We start from the raw sequence: 19,276 nt of genomic DNA, 5'->3' as shown, positions 1-19,276 counted from the left end.
TCTGGCCTCTCTTCCTAGCCCAGGAACTTTACACAGTCTTTTTTTGTTGTTTTGTTTTTAATTAGTTTTGATTTTAATTAGTCTTCTCTTCCTTCTCCCCTGGGACTTACATGGCTATAGCCTCATGTCTCATCCAGCTCTCTGCTTCATCCCTGTGTCTTTCATGAGGGGTCACCAACCCCAACTTTGTAGCAATGGGTGTCATTTGAGCATGCAATAAGGTCTTGGCAACACTGGCAGAGAGTTGAGTGTCTTTGTAATTTGGCACATGGCCTGTGCTGTAACAGGCTGTGGTTCAGACAGGACTCCTTCCATGATGTCCTCTTTCATTGCTTTTAGTTATGTCTGATATAGTTCCACTTTCCCTACAGCCAGCTGGGCAGGCTTTGCAGTGTGGCCCCTTAAGCAAGCAACATGCCTGGACTGTGGCTGCACAACCCCTGGCTCCCTTGCTGGGCAACTAAGACCTTTCTCTTCCCTTCCCTCTTCCCTTCCCTCTTCCCTTCCCTCTTCCCTTCCCTCTTCCCTTCCCTCTTCCCTTCCCTCTTCCCTTCCCTCTTCCCTTCCCTCTTCCCTTCCCTCTTCCCTTCCCTCTTCCCTTCCCTCTTCCCTTCCCTCTTCCCTTCCCTCTTCCCTTCCCTCTTCCCTTCCCTCTTCCCTTCCCTCTTCCCTTCCCTCTTCCCTTCCCTCTTCCCTTCCCTCTTCCCTTCCCTCTTCCCTTCCCTCTTCCCTTCCCTCTTCCCTTCCCTCTTCCCTTCCCTCTTCCCTTCCCTCTTCCCTTCCCTCTTCCCTTCCCTCTTCCCTTCCCTCTTCCCTTCCCTCTTCCCTTCCCTCTTCCCTTCCCTCTTCCCTTCCCTCTTCCCTTCCCTCTTCCCTTCCCTCTTCCCTTCCCTCTTCCCTTCCCTCTTCCCTTCCCTCTTCCCTTCCCTCTTCCCTTCCCTCTTCCCTTCCCTCTTCCCTTCCCTCTTCCCTTCCCTCTTCCCTTCCCTCTTCCCTTCCCTCTTCCCTTCCCTCTTCCCTTCCCTCTTCCCTTCCCTCTTCCCTTCCCTCTTCCCTTCCCTCTTCCCTTCCCTCTTCCCTTCCCTCTTCCCTTCCCTCTTCCCTTCCCTCTTCCCTTCCCTCTTCCCTTCCCTCTTCCCTTCCCTCTTCCCTTCCCTCTTCCCTTCCCTCTTCCCTTCCCTCTTCCCTTCCCTCTTCCCTTCCCTCTTCCCTTCCCTCTTCCCTTCCCTCTTCCCTTCCCTCTTCCCTTCCCTCTTCCCTTCCTCTTCCCTTCCCTCTTCCCTTCCCTCTTCCCTTCCCTCTTCCCTCTTCCTCCTCTTCCCTTCCCTCTTCCCTTCCCTCTTCCCTTCCCTCTTCCCTTCCCTCTTCCCTTCCCTCTTCCCTTCCCTCTTCCCTTCCCTCTTCCCTTCCCTCTTCCCTTCCCTCTTCCCTTCCCTCTTCCCTTCCCTCTTCCCTTCCCTCTTCCCTTCCCTCTTCCCTTCCCTCTTCCCTTCCCTCTTCCCTTCCCTCTTCCCTTCCCTCTTCCCTTCCCTCTTCCCTTCCCTCTTCCCTTCCCTCTTCCCTTCCCTCTTCCCTTCCCTCTTCCCTTCCCTCTTCCCTTCCCTCTTCCCTTCCCTCTTCCCTTCCCTCTTCCCTTCCCTCTTCCCTTCCCTCTTCCCTTCCCTCTTCCCTTCCCTCTTCCCTTCCCTCTTCCCTTCCCTCTTCCCTTCCCTCTTCCCTTCCCTCTTCCCTTCCCTCTTCCCTTCCCTCTTCCCTTCCCTCTTCCCTTCCCTCTTCCCTTCCCTCTTCCCTTCCCTCTTCCCTTCCCTCTTCCCTTCCCTCTTCCCTTCCCTCTTCCCTTCCCTCTTCCCTTCCCTCTTCCCTTCCCTCTTCCCTTCCCTCTTCCCTTCCCTCTTCCCTTCCCTCTTCCCTTCCCTCTTCCCTTCCCTCTTCCCTTCCCTCTTCCCTTCCCTCTTCCCTTCCCTCTTCCCTTCCCTCTTCCCTTCCCTCTTCCCTTCCCTCTTCCCTTCCCTCTTCCCTTCCCTCTTCCCTTCCCTCTTCCCTTCCCTCTTCCCTTCCCTCTTCCCTTCCCTCTTCCCTTCCCTCTTCCCTTCCCTCTTCCCTTCCCTCTTCCCTTCCCTCTTCCCTTCCCTCTTCCCTTCCCTCTTCCCTTCCCTCTTCCCTTCCCTCTTCCCTTCCCTCTTCCCTTCCCTCTTCCCTTCCCTCTTCCCTTCCCTCTTCCCTTCCCTCTTCCCTTCCCTCTTCCCTTCCCTCTTCCCTTCCCTCTTCCCTTCCCTCTTCCCTTCCCTCTTCCCTTCCCTCTTCCCTTCCCTCTTCCCTTCCCTCTTCCCTTCCCTCTTCCCTTCCCTCTTCCCTTCCCTCTTCCCTTCCCTCTTCCCTTCCCTCTTCCCTTCCCTCTTCCCTTCCCTCTTCCCTTCCCTCTTCCCTTCCCTCTTCCCTTCCCTCTTCCCTTCCCTCTTCCCTTCCCTCTTCCCTTCCCTCTTCCCTTCCCTCTTCCCTTCCCTCTTCCCTTCCCTCTTCCCTTCCCTCTTCCCTTCCCTCTTCCCTTCCCTCTTCCCTTCCCTCTTCCCTTCCCTCTTCCCTTCCCTCTTCCCTTCCCTCTTCCCTTCCCTCTTCCCTTCCCTCTTCCCTTCCCTCTTCCCTTCCCTCTTCCCTTCCCTCTTCCCTTCCCTCTTCCCTTCCCTCTTCCCTTCCCTCTTCCCTTCCCTCTTCCCTTCCCTCGTTTTCATCTCCCTATTGTCACCTTTGAAAAAAGCTTCTATAAGGGGCTGTACTGGGTTGTTCTCATAATGCCTTCCTGTGTGCTGGGGGCGGGGGGAGAGGAACCAAAACCCAAAAAGAACCCAAACCAGGAGATATAATTCCAAAAATAAAACAGAATAGCTCAGTCCAGTTTTTCCCCTTTGAAAGTCTAAGACAAGATGGTTTGTTATCCCTTAGCACTTTAATTTGGCATTGCTATTGCTAGTAATGGGCTGTGAGCTTTGCACCAAGTTTGAAAAACATCTGGATTGAGGCTTGTTAGGTTTGCTCTGACTGAGCTTGTTTTGACTTGCCTGAGGCTTTTTTTTTTTAACTTGGCTGAGTGGTAAGAGCCATTTTTTTGATTGACCAAGTGGCTACAGATAATTTGTTTTACTTTTGTGTATCTTTGTATAGTGCAGCTGTCAGTTTATATAGACAGCAGTAACAAGCTTTTATTCTGTGTAGGATGAGTTATTTATGGCTCTGACCCAAGGACACAGTGTAGAGAAATGTAGGCTTGGTACAACAGCAAAGGTCTTGAGAAGTGGACATGTGGGATGTGCTGCAGAGGAGCGCAGGCATGGGGTGATGAGATGAGGTCTGGGCTGGAACTGGAGACCCCTTGGCTATAAACCACTCACTGAAGGAATGCAGACCTGGAGCCGGACTAGGCAGGTTTTAGGGGTAGCAAACAGTACAAAAGTAGTACCCAACATAAGTAAAAAGCACTACATATAGTAAATTTAGACATCACACAGCTGCAGAACAATTAAAAAAGCATGTTTGAAAAAAAAGTTACTAATCATAATCGGAATGTCTCTGAGTGGATCCTGGGGAGAAGAAGAGGGAACCATCAACATGAACATCTTATTTTGCCTGGCTCAGGGCTCCAGATGCTGAGGACTCACTGTAGTGCCACCAGTGTGAAACACCCAAGAATGGGAAGGGTGAGCATAACACCAAGAAAAGGGGTAGAAGCCACTAAGTGTGTGCAATAATTTTAATAATATCATTCTACATAGGATTATTCTTTGTTTTCCTATAGTAGTTAAATCCAGACCAACAACCATTCTTGGATAAAAGCCTGTTAAGATTTCAAGTATAGTAATAATTTACATACACGTACATGATGTGCTTTCTCTTTGCTCATAAGATGAGATACTGAGGCTGTAGCAGTGGTGTGGCATCTTTCTCCTGGTCTTTCTCTGGTTCTTTTGTGCTCCCCTGATCTTGCTGGTGCCACTCTAAGCTTAGACTTGTGGTAACAGGGCTGGTAAAGCTGCACTTGTCCCAAGTCATGGGAAGGAAATCTACATAGTCCCAGGGGGAACAAGCTTTCCTAGTGCTAACCCAAGGCTCCAGGTTTGACTCTGATCGAGCAACGAAATGTGGGTTCTGGTCCTCAAAAAGTAGCTCCTCCTTGCTGGACCCAGCACATATATCCCCTTTTTTCTAGGAGCAGTGCACGGTGTGCAAATCCAAGAGCCTCCACCCCCCTTCTAGTGGCTTTGCTTCCCCCTTGGCTGGTAACAGTTTCCTACCCACCTTTTATCTCCTGCTTGCTTTCAAAGAGGAACTACTGCTATTGGTAGCAGCTGCTTTCCTTCTGGCTTATTCTGAAATATTCAGTAATGTGCTCGGGCAAAGGCAGTGCACAAAACTTGGACAGCAGGTGTGGGTGCTGAGCTCCTGCAAGGCTCTGTAAGCAGGTGTCAGGCTTCTGGTCTGTGCGTGCTGTGCAATGAGTGGGCTGATGTCCTTGGTCACCCTCCCAGCTAGGACTCCACGGAGGGTTGGGAGCTGCTTCTCCTGAAGACTGTGCAGGCAGAGAAGAGCAAATGAAGATAAGGGCTCTCCTCATGGCGTGTCTGTCTGTCCTCTGCATGGACATTGGTGAGTTGCTCAGGATTGCTGCGAGGCTTGGGCTGGGATGGCATTTTTCAGGAGAAGCCACATCCATAACTTTTAAGTCCCGAGGCCTTTAAGAAGTCAGTAGATAGTGATAGATGAAGAGCTGGTCTGCACGGTCAGCTTTGCCTTTCCTTTGTGCTGTCACTGCTGCTAAAGGACTTGGGCTGCCCCCAGAGCAACCCAAAATCTGTCACCTTCCCCTGCTCTCATGATGCACTACCAGAAAGAGCCCTTTGGGTTTTTTCTGCAAACTCAATCGCATCTTGAGATCTGCAGGTCTTCACTTCTTGGATGGGGGTGCAATTAAGCTTTGAGCTAAAAATTGAGTGAATTCACTGCTCTCCTGGGCCTGTGACCATTTGCTAAATGCTGTGATGGTGTTGTTGAATATCAACACCTGCAGAAAGCCTCTGCTGTCCACTCACCTGGAAGGAGGGCTTTTCTACAGGGAAGTGTGTGTTTAGCAATTTTGGATATGTGATAGTAGGAAGGTAAAACTGTCTCAGCCAAATAGATCTATTATGTCTTATTCTATCTCCTGTGGCCTGTGTGAGGATGGGAACTGATCCAGCTGGGAAAGGGGTTTCTTGTTTTGACTTCATGCAAATAATTTCTGTTCCTCTCCTGCAGCCAACTTGCTGACATACTACACCTGCACCAACCAGAGCAGCAATGGTCGGTGCCTGATGACTTCCCTGTGTACCAAAAATGAGACAGCCTGCTTGACTATGGTTGATAAGATAGGTGCTGGTGAGTCCTACTGCCATGAACTGCCTGAGTTGTGACATCCCAAGCCTGCTGCCCAACGTTCCTGAGTGTCCCAGCCCAAGCCCTGCTCTTGGTGGGTCTGTGTCCTTCCCCCCTTTTTCTGCTCCAGCACACCTGGGTCTAAAACATTCCCCTTCCATGGGGCTTTGGGAGAATTTGGATAGCACTGGGTTACAGGTGAAGCTCAGTTATTTCTTTGCTTGAATGGTGAGGCAGAGTAGTTAAATGAACACTATAACCTGTATAGTCTTAGGCGATTTTGTGTGCTTCTTAGTAAAGTCAGGATTTACTCCTGGGAGAAAGATTCATGCGTTGGTTTTGTTTGATTTCGTTTATCCAGGCACTCAGCAACAGAAGTTGACAGCAAAACCTGCATTTCAGCTTGCAGTATGTTTTGAGACCCTTAAAAATGCTGCAGTCAGGACAACAGCAATCACGAGGCATCTGGGGTGAGACCTCCCACAGCGCTGCTGGGAACTGTGATTCTGGTCAGTGTTAGCAGGCCTTTTCTCTGGACTGGACTGTGATGAAGTTCCTGTTGAATAACCCGTACAAGCCGCTTAACCCATCCTGGTTCCTGAGCACCTGCAGTCATTTTGTCCATCTGTCCCCAGGACATCTTCTGAACATCTGATGTTCAGCCATGGAAAGACCGGTCTGAAGCTAGCTTGAGCTTGATGGAGAAGAGATCCATCAGTTATTCTTTTATAGCTTTTCATGCAACAGTGCTTTGCAGCTACCATTAAAAAAAAAAAAAGACATTTCCAAGATGCTTATTATTTATTCTCTTTTTTTTTTTTATTGAGTGCTGGCTCACAGCAGGGATGGGGTTTTGCAAGCAGCAGGGTCAGGTTGTTCATGTAAGTACATGGGCAGTGAAACAAATGGAGGTGAGCGGGGGGAGGATACAATCCCGATCAGCACAGCCTGAGATCAGAGTGTGTCTCTTACAGCCTGAGATCAGAGTGTGTCTCTTACTGTTTCAGCCAGGCAGGAACTTCTGAAGGCATATAGAAAATTGTCTGGAAAAATAATGGATTTGCATCTCCAATGGTATAGTTCTAGTATGCTGTCAAGATTCTGATCTTGACAAGGTCTGGGACAGCATGGGGAAGGCAGATAAGCAAATGAAACACCCTGTGTCAGTTCCTGGCTCTGGGGTCAGCTGGTGCCCATCTGCACAGCCTGGCGCTCTCTCTCCAAAGTAAAGAGGCTGAATCTGAAATACCAGTTGGAAAGTAGATCTGGAATTGTCAGGGATTTGTCAGGGATGGTCCTAGCTGGTCAGGCCAAAACCATGCTGAGGAGCATGCTAACAATTAAACAGTGCAGACAACTGTGGGACAGTCCTTGAAACTGTACATGGGCTCTCCATGTATTACTGGTATAGACACAGTTGCCTCCATGACTGCCCTCTGCAATGTGGTTCCGGCCTCAGGGCAGCTGGAAGGGTGGTGACCTCCTCTGGAGCTTGTGACACCTGGACATGACTGCTGGATACCCCTATTAATGCCCCCAAGTACAGGTTATGGTCCTGAATGTAACTTAATCCAGACCCAGCTGGGATTTGGGCAATACAGGAGTCCCAGAGACACCATAAAATCAGGTAAACAGAGATTTGGGATGCCTCTGGGGCATCATTTCCCTGCCCGGCCTGAAAGAGTGGAAGTCAGCGGGCAATCTCAGAAGAATTTCAACACCTTGTTGTAACCTGGCCCTAGGCTGTCCATGCTGTGTTATTGAACCCGTGTATCTGCCCCACAGCGGGACTCCCATAATGAGTACCCAGGAATAGGGAGTGCATAGGAGGCTGGGTAGGAGCAGCCACAGGGTATGAGTCCTTCAGTACTTTGGGATGTAAGGGTTTAAGCCCATGTTAGTTTGCAGTAAACCCATGGGTGAGGTTAGGTCCGAACTGTCCTTGGCTTCCTTGGGAGTTAAGAACTGAAACATCTGTGAAGGTCTGAGGTGAGGACAGATCTATGTCAGGGGGAGGGTGGTGACAACCCACCTTCCTGTCCTGATTTTGAGGAGGTCACTACCAGGAAGGATACAAAGAATGAGCCCTGCCGGATCAAGAACAAGTAAATCCCCCAGGAGGAAGAGAAAGATGGAGAGAAAGAGCCAGAAGGAAAAATCACTGTTTGTCCACAGTCATCGGACTTCAAGGATGGGAAGAGCTGGCGCTTGCCCTCACCCACTGTGTGCTCAACACACACAGCTGCCTCTTGTCCTCCCAGGGCAATGCATGCTTTAAACTGTTGTCTTCACTGCCAAAAACAAGTGGTACCATGCTGACCTGGCCTCTTCCTTCCCCACAACCCCACCCAAAATGAAGAATGGGGAACAAGACAGTGTTAGATTCTGCAATTGCTTCAATGGATTTTATTCAGGGCTGCAAAATCCCTGGTGGTGCAATAATACCATGTGCTGAGAAACAATTCTGTCCTGCAGCCCCTGGTGCACTAGCCACTGAGTGGGAAATGGCAGTACATACAGATTAAGATGATGCTGGGATAGATGGAAATATCTGGAACCCTTGTGAGATGCCACCTAAGAAGTGATGAGGCAGACTTCTTTCTCTGACCACAGGGAAGGTGAATAGTTAAAATCTTCAGGGCAAATAAAAAGAAGAGATCCCATGAGACCACGCCATGGTGTATCTGTTCCTCCTTGTTACTGTGGTTCCATGTGTGGGCACTTGTCCCAAGGCCTTTTGTGAGAAGACCCTGGTATGAGGCTCCCAGAAGATGAGCAGATCCCTGGCTGACTTCATTTGTTGACTGCTGATCTCTGTTCTACAGCCAGGAAGACCCAATGGCCAGAACATTTCGGAGGGCAGCCAAATAAAGCTGTGTTTACTAGCCAACTCCAACACAGTTGCATAGTGATGTGGCACAGCCAAGAGTAAATCAGGGACCAAGGTCTCATCCTGAAGGATGTGATTCACATGCCTGCAAGGGTCTGATCTCCAAGGCTGAACCCAAGCTAGGGGAATAAACAGTTCCTGGGAACATCTGTGGTCTGGCATGCAATCATCCACAACATTTAATTAATCATTTTAATTGTTTGTGTGTTCCCTGGCAAGTTTTTAAGATGGACCAAGCACCACTGTTGCATGCAATGTCTGGAAAAAAACCGAGGAGAAGCACAAAGGAAGGACTATTTGCAAGAGGCCTTGTTGATGTGCACCTCTTGGTCTCCATGCTGGAGATGGTCCTGGACATGTTTAATTTACTGTTATAGCTGTAACCTCATTTCTGCTATGTGCTGCTGGATACTGGGACACCTTTTTTTTTTTTTTCCAGCTTTCTGCCCTGACCTAGCCAAGCACTACCTTCCATGCTGCAGTCATACTACTTCCATGTGTTGGCCACCCAGAGTGACAGCACCATCCTCAGTATCCCATGCGCCTCTGCAAAAATGCCAACTGTGGCAGTCCCACACATCACACATATACATCAGACATACCTGAGGCTAGAAAGGTAATGTCCCAGCTATCTGGCTCAATGGGCCGCTGACAATTCTCAAAATGCCAAACAGCCCATCGCGCACCTTTGTCCATCATCACGCTTGTCCAAACCACTCCTGCCAGCAGACGTGTGGTGGACCACTTCCTGTGGCCTTGCAGATCATCTTCCTGCTGTTAGTAAGGAACAGATTTGAACCCCTGGACCAGGTGACACTTCTCGAGTTCTGTGTCAGAGGGGAGATGTTCATGCCATCCGTTCTTGGAAGTGGAGGAATAAACTGAGTCAGACACATTTCTTTGTTTTTTTAAAAAAAATAATAATCAAGAACACACCGTGTTTGTCACGCTGAAGAGTAACACAACTATTTTCCCCTCCCTCAAAAAACTAAATCTGGTTAAAGTAAACTACTTTATCAGTGCGGACCTTTGCCAGGGTGCTCCCGCCACTATGGGACACTGAGCCTTGGCTTCCCAGGCTCACTTCCAGACTCCCCTGAAGAGTCATCCCTGCGAGAGGACACCACGCAGTGAATCACGCTGGGCAATCCTTATTCCCTGGAATAGGTCTAGCTCTTTGGTTGCTACCTCGTGACATCTGGGAGGACTGACACACCTTCTCTGGCATCCACAGTGGCATGCAGTCCCTGAGTCTGGTAGATTTTCATCTGTTGGGCAAGCAATGTGGCTTGTCCTCTCCACACCCAGAAGGTGTACGTCCATCGCAGAGGAACGGTTAGGGCTCATGGGGTTATCAGGGCTGACTTCACCATCCTGTTGATCCTGCTTTACGGCAGCTGTATTGGCAGACCAGTGGTTTAACACCAGTGTCAGAAACCTCAAAAATATCTCTAAATCAACCAAAAAAAGCTTACCCCAATAATTCCCCATCTTTTTCTTTTTTTTTTAAAGAAGATGCTATGCATTTTTGTGTCACATTGAACTTCCTCTGGCCATTGCCTTCACTGTGATGAGCACTAATTAGTCCCATCAGATGCTCTAAATGTCTCTGATGAGCATGACCACTGCTTCAGGGACTCTTGCTCATCTGACTGATCTCCTGCCCAGAAACTAACGGTGGCCCCATCATTTTAGCCCTCCCTCTGGCCACCTAATCTCTTTCTTCCACATGTTTTCTGAGCCTCTGCCTCTTCTCCTTCTGTATCTCCATCTTCTAAACCCCAGGCTGTGTAGCTACAACTGGGTCTCTGTTCTCTTTTGTGCAGACCAAGCCTTGCAGGGTGGAGAAGGAAGAGGTGAACAGACAGCTGATGGCCCAGGTGGCTTCATTCAAAGGTGCTGCTCCTGCTTCATCCTCTCTGCTCTTTGATGGCTTGCTAAGAGGTGACTCATGGAGATGCTGGCCGATATGCAGCATCAAACTTCCATGTAACTCTTTCCTTGGAAGCAGAAATGGGACAGGCAGTCAAATGGAGGCCCCAGAAGGGCTGAAAATATCAGCTCCAGCTCCACCCAAATTGTAAGCATGCAGAGAAATCACAAAGGCTGAGGACATCACATCTGAGTGGTATCTAGCAGGACTCTCAGTCAGATGCTTTGTGTCCTAAGAGGGACAAAGATATTTTTACCCTTTGCTCAGATGTAGCAAAAGAAAGCTGTTGCAAAGCTGGAAACCAACCTCCAGTGCTCTGGCTTCTCCATTTGAACCACAAAGCCATTGCTCTCTTGCAGCAGCTGCTCTCCAAATCAGGATGCAGAACATTTAGGACTCTGTCAGTAACCAGCAGCTTTTATAGGCAAACAGGAAATTGTAAGACATTTCCTGTTTATATTGCCACCCATGAGTATACAGCTAGATCTGCCCTGACTCCAGATACTGGGGGTTCTCCACTTCTAACCTGGGAAGGCACTTGGCAGTAAACCCAGATGAAGCCATTAATTTATGCCATTTATTATCATTTTTTCTTTGAGTAACTGCCTTCACTGAACTATGTGGCCACAGATGTGATGATCAAATTGGAACTTATAAACAGTACAAACCCCCGGCTCAGACATCAGCAGCACTCCTAGCCTGACCATAGATAAATTAAAGTATTAAAAGCAATAAATGGAATGAATTGCCTTAGTGCTTTCACTCCCCTCCAGACCCATCAGACCAGCCTGAAGGCAATGGTGAGGTGAGAAAACAACCCACATGCATTCCTGCCCTCTCAAATAATACATGATCCCTGCCCACTCTTTCCAAATTGTTGGCTTCATCATCACTCAGTCCAAACGCGGGGAAGATATATATCCTGTCCCCAGGTGAGGGTGCTTTTCCTGGGCTGCAGAGACGACTGAGAGAAGATGAAGGCCGCCCTCCTTGCTGTGCTGGTTTTGATCCTATGTGCAGATCAAGGTGAGGTGTCACGGTTCACTACTAGACAAAGAATAGTTGTGTGTTTGGAAGTCAGGGAGGTCTCATAGCCAGGGAAAAGAAATAATGGGAGAAAGTACTTTAGCTCTGACAGTGGTGCAGCTGAAGGACACACTGCTCCTCTTTAGGTTTCTTATCTGTAGCCTGGATGTATGAAAGGTTTATTTTCTGCAGGGAAATTTCCTGATAGATGCAGGTACTACTGGAATTTTATGAAAGTGAGACCAAAAAAAGGGGGCATTTGCCACTGTTCTGCCTTTGTTAAGAGACTTCCCAGTGATTTTGTCCGTTGAGATGATGCAAGACTGTGGTTATTTCTAAATCTTGATGAAGAATTGCTTCAGCATATGATAGCACAATACAACAGCAATTCTGTGCACCTGGTTCCTACTGCAGTCAGTGATGCCGGTTTTAGCAGCAGCATGGGACAGGGCCAGACCTACAACATCTGGCCTTGTGCAGCTGCCTGCTGAATGCCCCTGATTTCTGCCCATCTCAGAGACCCACCAAACTTGCTGATTTCAGAGATTTTGGGACAAAGTTGGGGAACTGGGGAGAAGTTGGGTTGTGGACTAAATGGGTTAAACAGTCTTATGCTGGGGTATTGGGTGGATATGTATATTTGTGTATTATTTGCATTATAGATTATGTGTTTTATTTCACAGAGATACTGAAAATGAAGTCAGAGCCCCCTCAAAAGATATGATCTTGTAGCCTCTACAGACAAGACAATTAAGCAACCAGAGAGAATAAATATTATCCTCATTTAGTAAAAAGGAACAGGGTTTGCCAGTGCTTTGAAATTTGCCACGTTGTCTGGGGAAGAAAAATAATTTATTGGAATAGTTATTTCTGTCTCATTGTGGCCTAAGAATACCTTTCTGCTATTTAGCTTTGTTCTCTTACCAGAATAGCGATTCTGACAGATTTCCAAGTGTCAACAAGGCCCCAGGGACAGAAAGATTGTCTTCAGTGCCAGAACGAAGACTGCCCTAATCCATGTTAGATGACCTAGGCAGTCAAGATGAAGTGTTAGACTGCATGTGTCTTAGGACTGAATTCACACAGCAAAAAGCCCTTCTCCTCACCTTTTTTTTTTTTAACCCAAGTAATGGATATATGTTTGAGGGTGTTGAAGTCCCACACAAAGACACAGGTGTGAGAGACTGGCGACTTTAGGCTGTGAGGTCCCAATTAACCGTATTTGACTGCTAGTGCTTATTGCCCAATAAGGCTATAGCCTAATAGTCTCCAGCAACTAGAAAGGATGACCCCAAGCCTTGGGACATCCTTGTAGACTCCTGCAGCAGACCCTGACCTTCCCTGCTCCCTGCGTCACATCAAACTCAGTACCCTTGGCCCATTGTGCTATTATTTAAAGGGCAGGGCAGGAAGGGAAGACTTGCACTGTTGGTGCATGTGTTGGGTCTAAATGTGCAAGTGTGTGGACTCCAGAGTGGGTTGGGTCTGAGTCTTGCAGCTCCATCACTTTCAGCAAACCTGCACTTCGTACATTTGAGAGTCAAGAGGAAGAAGGCAGTGTTTTTTGCTGCCAGTACTAGTGGCATTTTGTCCCCATCTTCCATATTTTGTGTCTCCTCCTGCAGCAAATGCCCTGTATTGCTACACCTGCAACTGGGAACAAAGCAACTGGAGCTGCCTGAAGGCCAAGAAGTGCTCGGACAAGGATGAATACTGTGTGACCAATGTTGCCTCTGTAGGAATTGGTATGCACTGGCTGTATTTCCTCTGGTTAGGACTCAGGAATGGGATGTGGGATTTTGACTGAATTTGGTATGGTTGCCCTTTGTTGATGGATGGGCTGAGGAGTCATGGGGAAGCACATGTGGGAGGTGGAGCCTTTGCTAGCCCAGCCTGGCAATGCTAAAATTTGCAGTTTGAAATCCTCCTCCCCATCACACATTGAGATTGTCCTCTTTAGCCTTTGTTTTATGCCTGCATGGAAAGGCAGGGGACACTGAAAGAAGAGGTAGGATAAAGAGAGAATCTTTCAGAGGAAAAATAAATAAATTTGAGCCTTGATTAGATAAGGAGATGAAAAGAAGCAGGTAGCCAGCGTGGATGAGAAGGTCTAGAGAGATACAGAGGGGAGTAAAATTATTTCCTCCAAGCAGAGAAACCTGGAAGTGTGCTTTCAATCCAGGCATGAACATTGTCTCATGGATGCCATTGTACACCTTAAAAAGCCTTGACATGAGGGTCCATGCTGGGAGGTGCCAGATACCCAGCAGGGATATTGAATGCCTTGTGTAGCTGGTCACCAGAAATTGTTGGGCTGTGGTGGGTTGGGTCTCATTTACCATGCTGGTCCCTGGGGCTGTGGGGGACAGTGGGACTCATTAACCCATCCCCCTCCTGTACGAGATTGGGGAGCTCTCAACAAACTCCCATTGTTAATGCTGCTCTCTCCCTTCTTTGGGCAAGGCTTTTTGTCTTTGTGGAAGAGGATCACCAAGAAGTGCTCTGAGACCTGCCCACACCACAACTTCAGCCTGGGCCTGGCTTCCTACACCTCATATTGCTGTCAAACCTTCTTATGCAACCTGAGTGCGTGCCCAGGACCCAGACTAGCTCGGCCGTGAGGTGGCAGAGAGTCCTAGCCAGTGTCCTTCTTTACCTGCTCAGCAGTGGTGGGAGAAAGGGGCTCCTGAAGGCCTGAAGAGCATAGTCAGAATCACGGAGGAGGGTATGGACATCGAACATGCTGCACAGTAGATAAAGTATTATGCTCATCATTTCCTGCCCTGTGTTGCTTCTGTAACTTCTCACTTGCTTCTTGTGCCCCAGCTCTGTCGCCCCAGCAGCTTGATGGTGAAGTGTCTGTTCTGTGTCCTACAGCCTGGGGGAGAGAGATGCTGCTTCTGCTTCTCCTGCAAATCTCTACAGGGGTTCCTCCTGCAATCTTACCTTATCTCGGGTGCAGCTGGGAGCTACACAGTGGCAGCTTGCAGACTCAGGGAGGTGGGTGGGCAAAAATAACAACCCCTCTGCACCAATTCAGAAGTGAAACCATACGAACTCATAGGGTTGCTGCTGGGGCAGGGGAAAAGGCAGTTCTGTGTATAAAAGCCTGCGACGGGTGCTAACTGCAACTCTCCTCCCTTGCACTACTCACCCCCTTCGTCCAGCCTCTCCCAGCCCCCAGCTAGGAACGATGACATCCCCCTGTGCCCCATTAACAGTCAGACACATCAGCCACATACCTCTTCCTGTTGGCTCTGCATCAAAACAATGCTTATCTGAACAGCCTGCACATCTGTGCACATCTGCTTATCTTTGCCTCCACCTCCACTTCTAGCAGCTGTCCTCAGTCATCCCTTTCTTCTCGTTGGCTTGCTTGCTTGTGGCTGTTGTTTGAGCCAAGCGACCTTACCCAGGGCTAGCACTGCCCTGGACCTACCACTTGGCATTGTGTCTTCCAGCAAGCCATTCATTTACCTGTCTCTCTAACACCCCCCAAAGCAACCGCAGGGTAATGAAAAGTATTTGTAGCATTTGGGTCAAGTTGCTGAGGAATGATGGAGGGGTTTGTAAGAGACGAATACAGATTTCAGAGAGGCCAAACATTTCATGTAGCACTTTCCAGAGGCTGCAGAGAAATGAAGGTCAAAGGAAGCTGAAAAAATGAACAATGATGAGAGGTTAGAGATTTTGCGTTACCAGAGATGCTGCTGGATGCCTCTCCCTTCTCCCAAGCAACACTTTGTGGAGGAGTTTTGCCCTGGCAATAGCATGGAAATGCTTAAACTCGGGTCAGCCTGGGCTCCCAATTCTGCAAAACATTGCTCAGCCAAGGGATGATGCTCTGTGCTCTGCTTTGAACCCAGCCCTGGTAAACAAGGGGGACAAAAGGGGCTTTGAGCTGTGCTGAGCGTGTCTGCCTTGGGCTGGTGCCCATGGCTGCTCTGGATGAATGCCTTCATCTGAAGTGCTGCATAACGGGAGTCTTCAGAGATGTGTGCTCTCTTTTATTAATCGACTTCTACTCTCCTCTACCCCCTCCTTCTCACAGTTACGCCATGCTGCGAGGGCAGCCCTCCATGCTGAAGGAGCCATGCTGGGTGATGCACCTCCCTGTATCCCTTCATTAGACCTCTTTCATACCCGATTTAGGAATTTGCATTTTTCGCCCTGAAGCAATCCAAGCCCCCTCCTGTCCCTCAGCCTGAATGCTCAAAAGCTCTAATTTACTCCTCACACAATATTTTCTAATAAAAAAAGGGACTTGCGTGGTTTTTCTGCTGTGTGCCAGAATTATTCAGCTCTCTGAAAGCACTGAGGAATCCCAGTTGGACAGACTCTAATAATTAATATTTCATTGTGTTGGATTTACACGTCCTGCAGTAGCGAAGACAGAGTCCCCCACAGCCTGCAGGAAAACAGAGTCAGGGGGGTTTTTTGCTGCTTTAAAGCAAAACTGGCAGATTTTTTGCTTGTTTTGGTCTGCCTTTGCTGCAGAAAAACATTCTTGTATCCCATGGCTAATATAAAGGGAAATAAATAATCTCGGGCATAGCTGAAGAGCAAAGGGTTATTTCCCTTACTGAAAGGGCACTGCAGCTCAAGGGCGTCGAAATCTGCCCTCTTCCCATGGGGCAAAGCTACTGTGGTGGCAATTAATCCTCTTCAATACATCTGAGATGTATGGGGAGGAAGAAGAGGGTGTGATTCCTAACTATTAATTTTTACCAGGAGTTAGAGCCAATCAGGACCACAGAGAGACGGCAGTCATTAACACACGTATGGGGCTGTCCAGAAAACTACCCTGAGCCTGTGCTGCTTGCTGTGTCATTGTGGAAGGCAGCACTCACCCCTTGGGTTTGGAGGTTGCTTGGAGGACCCTAAACAGAAAGGAGTTGTGCACTGGGTGGAAAGGAGCTAGTTCTTAACATCACTACAGACTGCACTGAGCTTCTTCGACCATACTCAAAGATGTGATGGTCATGGGAGAGGTGGGAGAGAGGTGAAGGAGCCCTTCTGCTCTCCCCAGCACAAGGCAGGACTCAGGTGCAACATCAGAGTACTTCGGGGCATCGCACAGTGCAAAGGAGACAGTTCAGCTGGAGATGGTCCAGAGTGTGGGAGGAGGATGCTACAGACACTTGGCACAGCATTAATGTAGGCATTTGGGGAGGAGATACCCAACCAGCCAGACATGGGGAGAGAGTCCTCCAGAGGGGCTAACAGACCCCAGAGCAAGGCATGGAGAAAGGTGCATGGAGAAAGAAGTGCCTAAGTATGGTACTTAGAAGAGGCAGCACAAAGCAAACACGGAGTCCTTTCAGTGTCTGGAGCTGGCAGGCTTATGCAGCATTGAGATGAAGCAACAAACAATTGCAAATGCCGTAATAATGAATGCCTGGGTGTAGATAATAACAAGCACTTTAAATACCTAAGGGACTGGTTGGATGGACGTCAGGGGGAGTTGTGACGTGCCTCCTTTGGGTCCAGGTGGTAGGACAGTTGGACTCACTGTGTGTGGCTGTCACCCTTCCCCTCTGCTATCAGAGCTACCAGCTTACAGCCTCAAACAGCCAGACCCACGCGATAAATTTAGCCCTGTGCCAAGCTGTTGTGTGTGGGCAAGGCTAGAAGAGTGCTGGGAGGGAGGCTGGAAGGGGGATGGAGCCATCAAGCCTTGCAAAAGGGGGAGCAGCAGTGCCCTAGGCAGCGGTACCTGGAGGAGGGGACATCAGATGAGGGCCCCCAAGCCCTTCTGTGGCCAGCATCCACCCCATCTGTCCCACTGCCACCCACACCACCAAGTGAGTATCATGCCAGGCAGGAAAACACCAAACCACCACCCTGAAGCACAGCAGCCCCTGATGTGTTGCCTAAATCTTCACAGGGCTCAGAGCAGGGGGTGAGGTCCTAGTTTGGTTTGTGGGGTGGACAGCATCATCTGGATGATGGTGAGACCTGCTGGGTCACGCAACCTGGGGAGGAGCGCCAGTGGAGAAGTGACCTGGCTGTCCCCAACAGGTACCAGGCTGTGCTGCAGGATGGACAAAACTACTCTCAGGACTCGTGACACCTCCCTGCTGAGGGCTTGGGTGGAAATGCTGCAGGAAATTCAGCTCTGGGGGAAATTCCAGCTCTTTGGGAAAACCAAGAGCTCTCCAAATCGAAGCTAGAAATCTAGCCATTTTTTTATTATTATTATTTTTTTATGTGGTACAAATGAAAAGAGGTTTTATTATTGTTTTTATTCTCCTTTCCTTCCTTAACTTTTGACTTCATAAAACATACTTGATTTCGAGCACTGCAAACTGAAATGGCCATTGGGCACTCATGCTGTGGCCTTCATTGACTTACCTAAATGCTGGATGCCTCAGTCTGTGCCTGCCAAACAAATTGGGGTGACTGCCCCCTCCTGGGACAGGCACCGAAGATGGTGCTTGGAGAGCTCAGTGTGGTGACCCCCAACTCTTTTCAGAGGCCCAGGGCAAGTGAATCAGAGACCTACCATTCATATGCCTGAAATAGTTGCTTCAAATCCCAGCCTCAGTCAGAAAGGAAAAAAAAAAGAAAAAAAAAGGAAAATGTGACAACTTCCCCCCCCCCCCCCCCCCCGCCATGTTTATGAGAGGAAACTTGATGGCAGTTAGTTGGCACATTTCCTTAAAATTTCCGTGTCTGGCGCACTAATGAATATTATGAACTGGGGGGAGGTGGGGACACACACCATGTAACAACAACCCCCCCCCCCCCCCCACACACACACCGTTTTCCTGGGACATGCTGGACAGTGCAGAGAGCCAGACCAAGCCCACGAGAGGGAGCTGATGCCTCTGCACGGCGCCGGCCCGGCCCGCGGTGCTGCCGGGATGAGGATGCACAGCACCTTTGGCATGAGGATACACAGCACCCGTTGTAGACAACAAAAGTTATGATGTTTAAAAATTCTGAATCCTTGGCTTTTTTATTCTTAATAAGATCTGACACAGTCCAGCAATGTCATAGGAAAGCTTTAAAGTAAATAGATCTTAATTTGCAAAGAAATATGCAGCCCAGATGACTCCTGCGGGATCATCCAGCGGGAAAACCAGCAGCCATGCGAGGGATGAGGTGGTGGCCAGACTGGAAGCAGCCCAGGGAAGGATGGCTGTGGGTCTGTGCTGCCGAGGCCAGCGAGCTCTGCTCACTGACAGCGGACCCCGGCCAGCCTCCAGTACCTGCTGGCTCCTGCGCTGGCGGCAGCCAGGGACGTGCCTCAGTTTGGCTGTTCGAGACAATTCTGGTGCGTCTAATATCAGCTCCTGAGGTGCCTGGACTAGGAGAGGAGGGCATTTGCATCAGAACCCCAAAGCTGGTACCAAGCCCTGCAAGGTTTCGGTCCAGAGCCTGGGGCCATGGGTTGCTTGGAAGTGGGGTGCCACCCTCTGTCCCTCCATCTCCTGTGGCTGCGGTGCTCTTGGTGTCCCCAGAACTGCTAGACTGATGTTGGGCTGGGTCTGGACAGCAGGAAGAGTGTTGACATCTATGAGGTCCTGGGAAGTAAAGAGGGGATCGAATTGGATGGTGTCGCACCTTTCTGTTCCTTTATGGGTGACTCCGTCCCCTCTTTCTGATTTTCTTTCACATTCACTCTTTGCAATGACTCCTTGAACATCTTCCTGTCCCTCTAATTCTAAACTATGCTAATTCCCTCCATTCCTCTCATAAATGGCCACAGCCAAAAAATAAGACTGGCACCTGCAACCCACCATGCATACAAATTATAAAAATTCCACCTTTTAACTCCTCACCTGTGGGTTTTAACCCTGCCTGCAACCCACCACCTGATGCCTTCGGCAACTATGTGAAAGTAGAGAAAGGAAGAAGTCCATGAAGGTCTTTGGGGAGAAGGTAGCCTAGGCAAGACTTCAAACCAAGCTCTACCACTGCTTCCCCATGTCTGACCTTGGCAGAGTCACTTGGTGTCTCTGATTCACGTGCTTAAGATGGAGATAACAGTGCAGAGCTGCTCACCCTGACCTGGAGGG

The 19,276-nt window shown here is 49.2% G+C and overlaps 2 long non-coding RNA genes across 2 annotated transcripts; one reads left to right on the top strand and one right to left on the bottom strand.

Moving 5' to 3' along the window:
- Positions 1-2,831: 2,831 nt before the first annotated feature.
- Positions 2,832-6,200, top strand: LOC129784146 (uncharacterized). Its single transcript, XR_008746576.1, has 3 exons — positions 2,832-4,638; positions 5,287-5,406; positions 5,765-6,200. It is a non-coding gene; the product is annotated as an uncharacterized LOC129784146 (long non-coding RNA).
- Positions 6,201-7,781: 1,581 nt separating this feature from the next.
- On the bottom strand, positions 7,782-12,854 carry LOC129784147 (uncharacterized). Its single transcript, XR_008746577.1, has 2 exons — positions 10,533-12,854; positions 7,782-10,457 (listed from the first exon to the last, which is right to left on the bottom strand). It is a non-coding gene; the product is annotated as an uncharacterized LOC129784147 (long non-coding RNA).
- Positions 12,855-19,276: the final 6,422 nt, after the last annotated feature.

Source organism: Falco peregrinus, chromosome 3, assembly GCF_023634155.1.
Source record: "Falco peregrinus isolate bFalPer1 chromosome 3, bFalPer1.pri, whole genome shotgun sequence".
NCBI classification, from domain to species: domain Eukaryota; kingdom Metazoa; phylum Chordata; class Aves; order Falconiformes; family Falconidae; genus Falco; species Falco peregrinus.
This window is presented reverse-complemented; position numbering and strand designations above follow the sequence as displayed.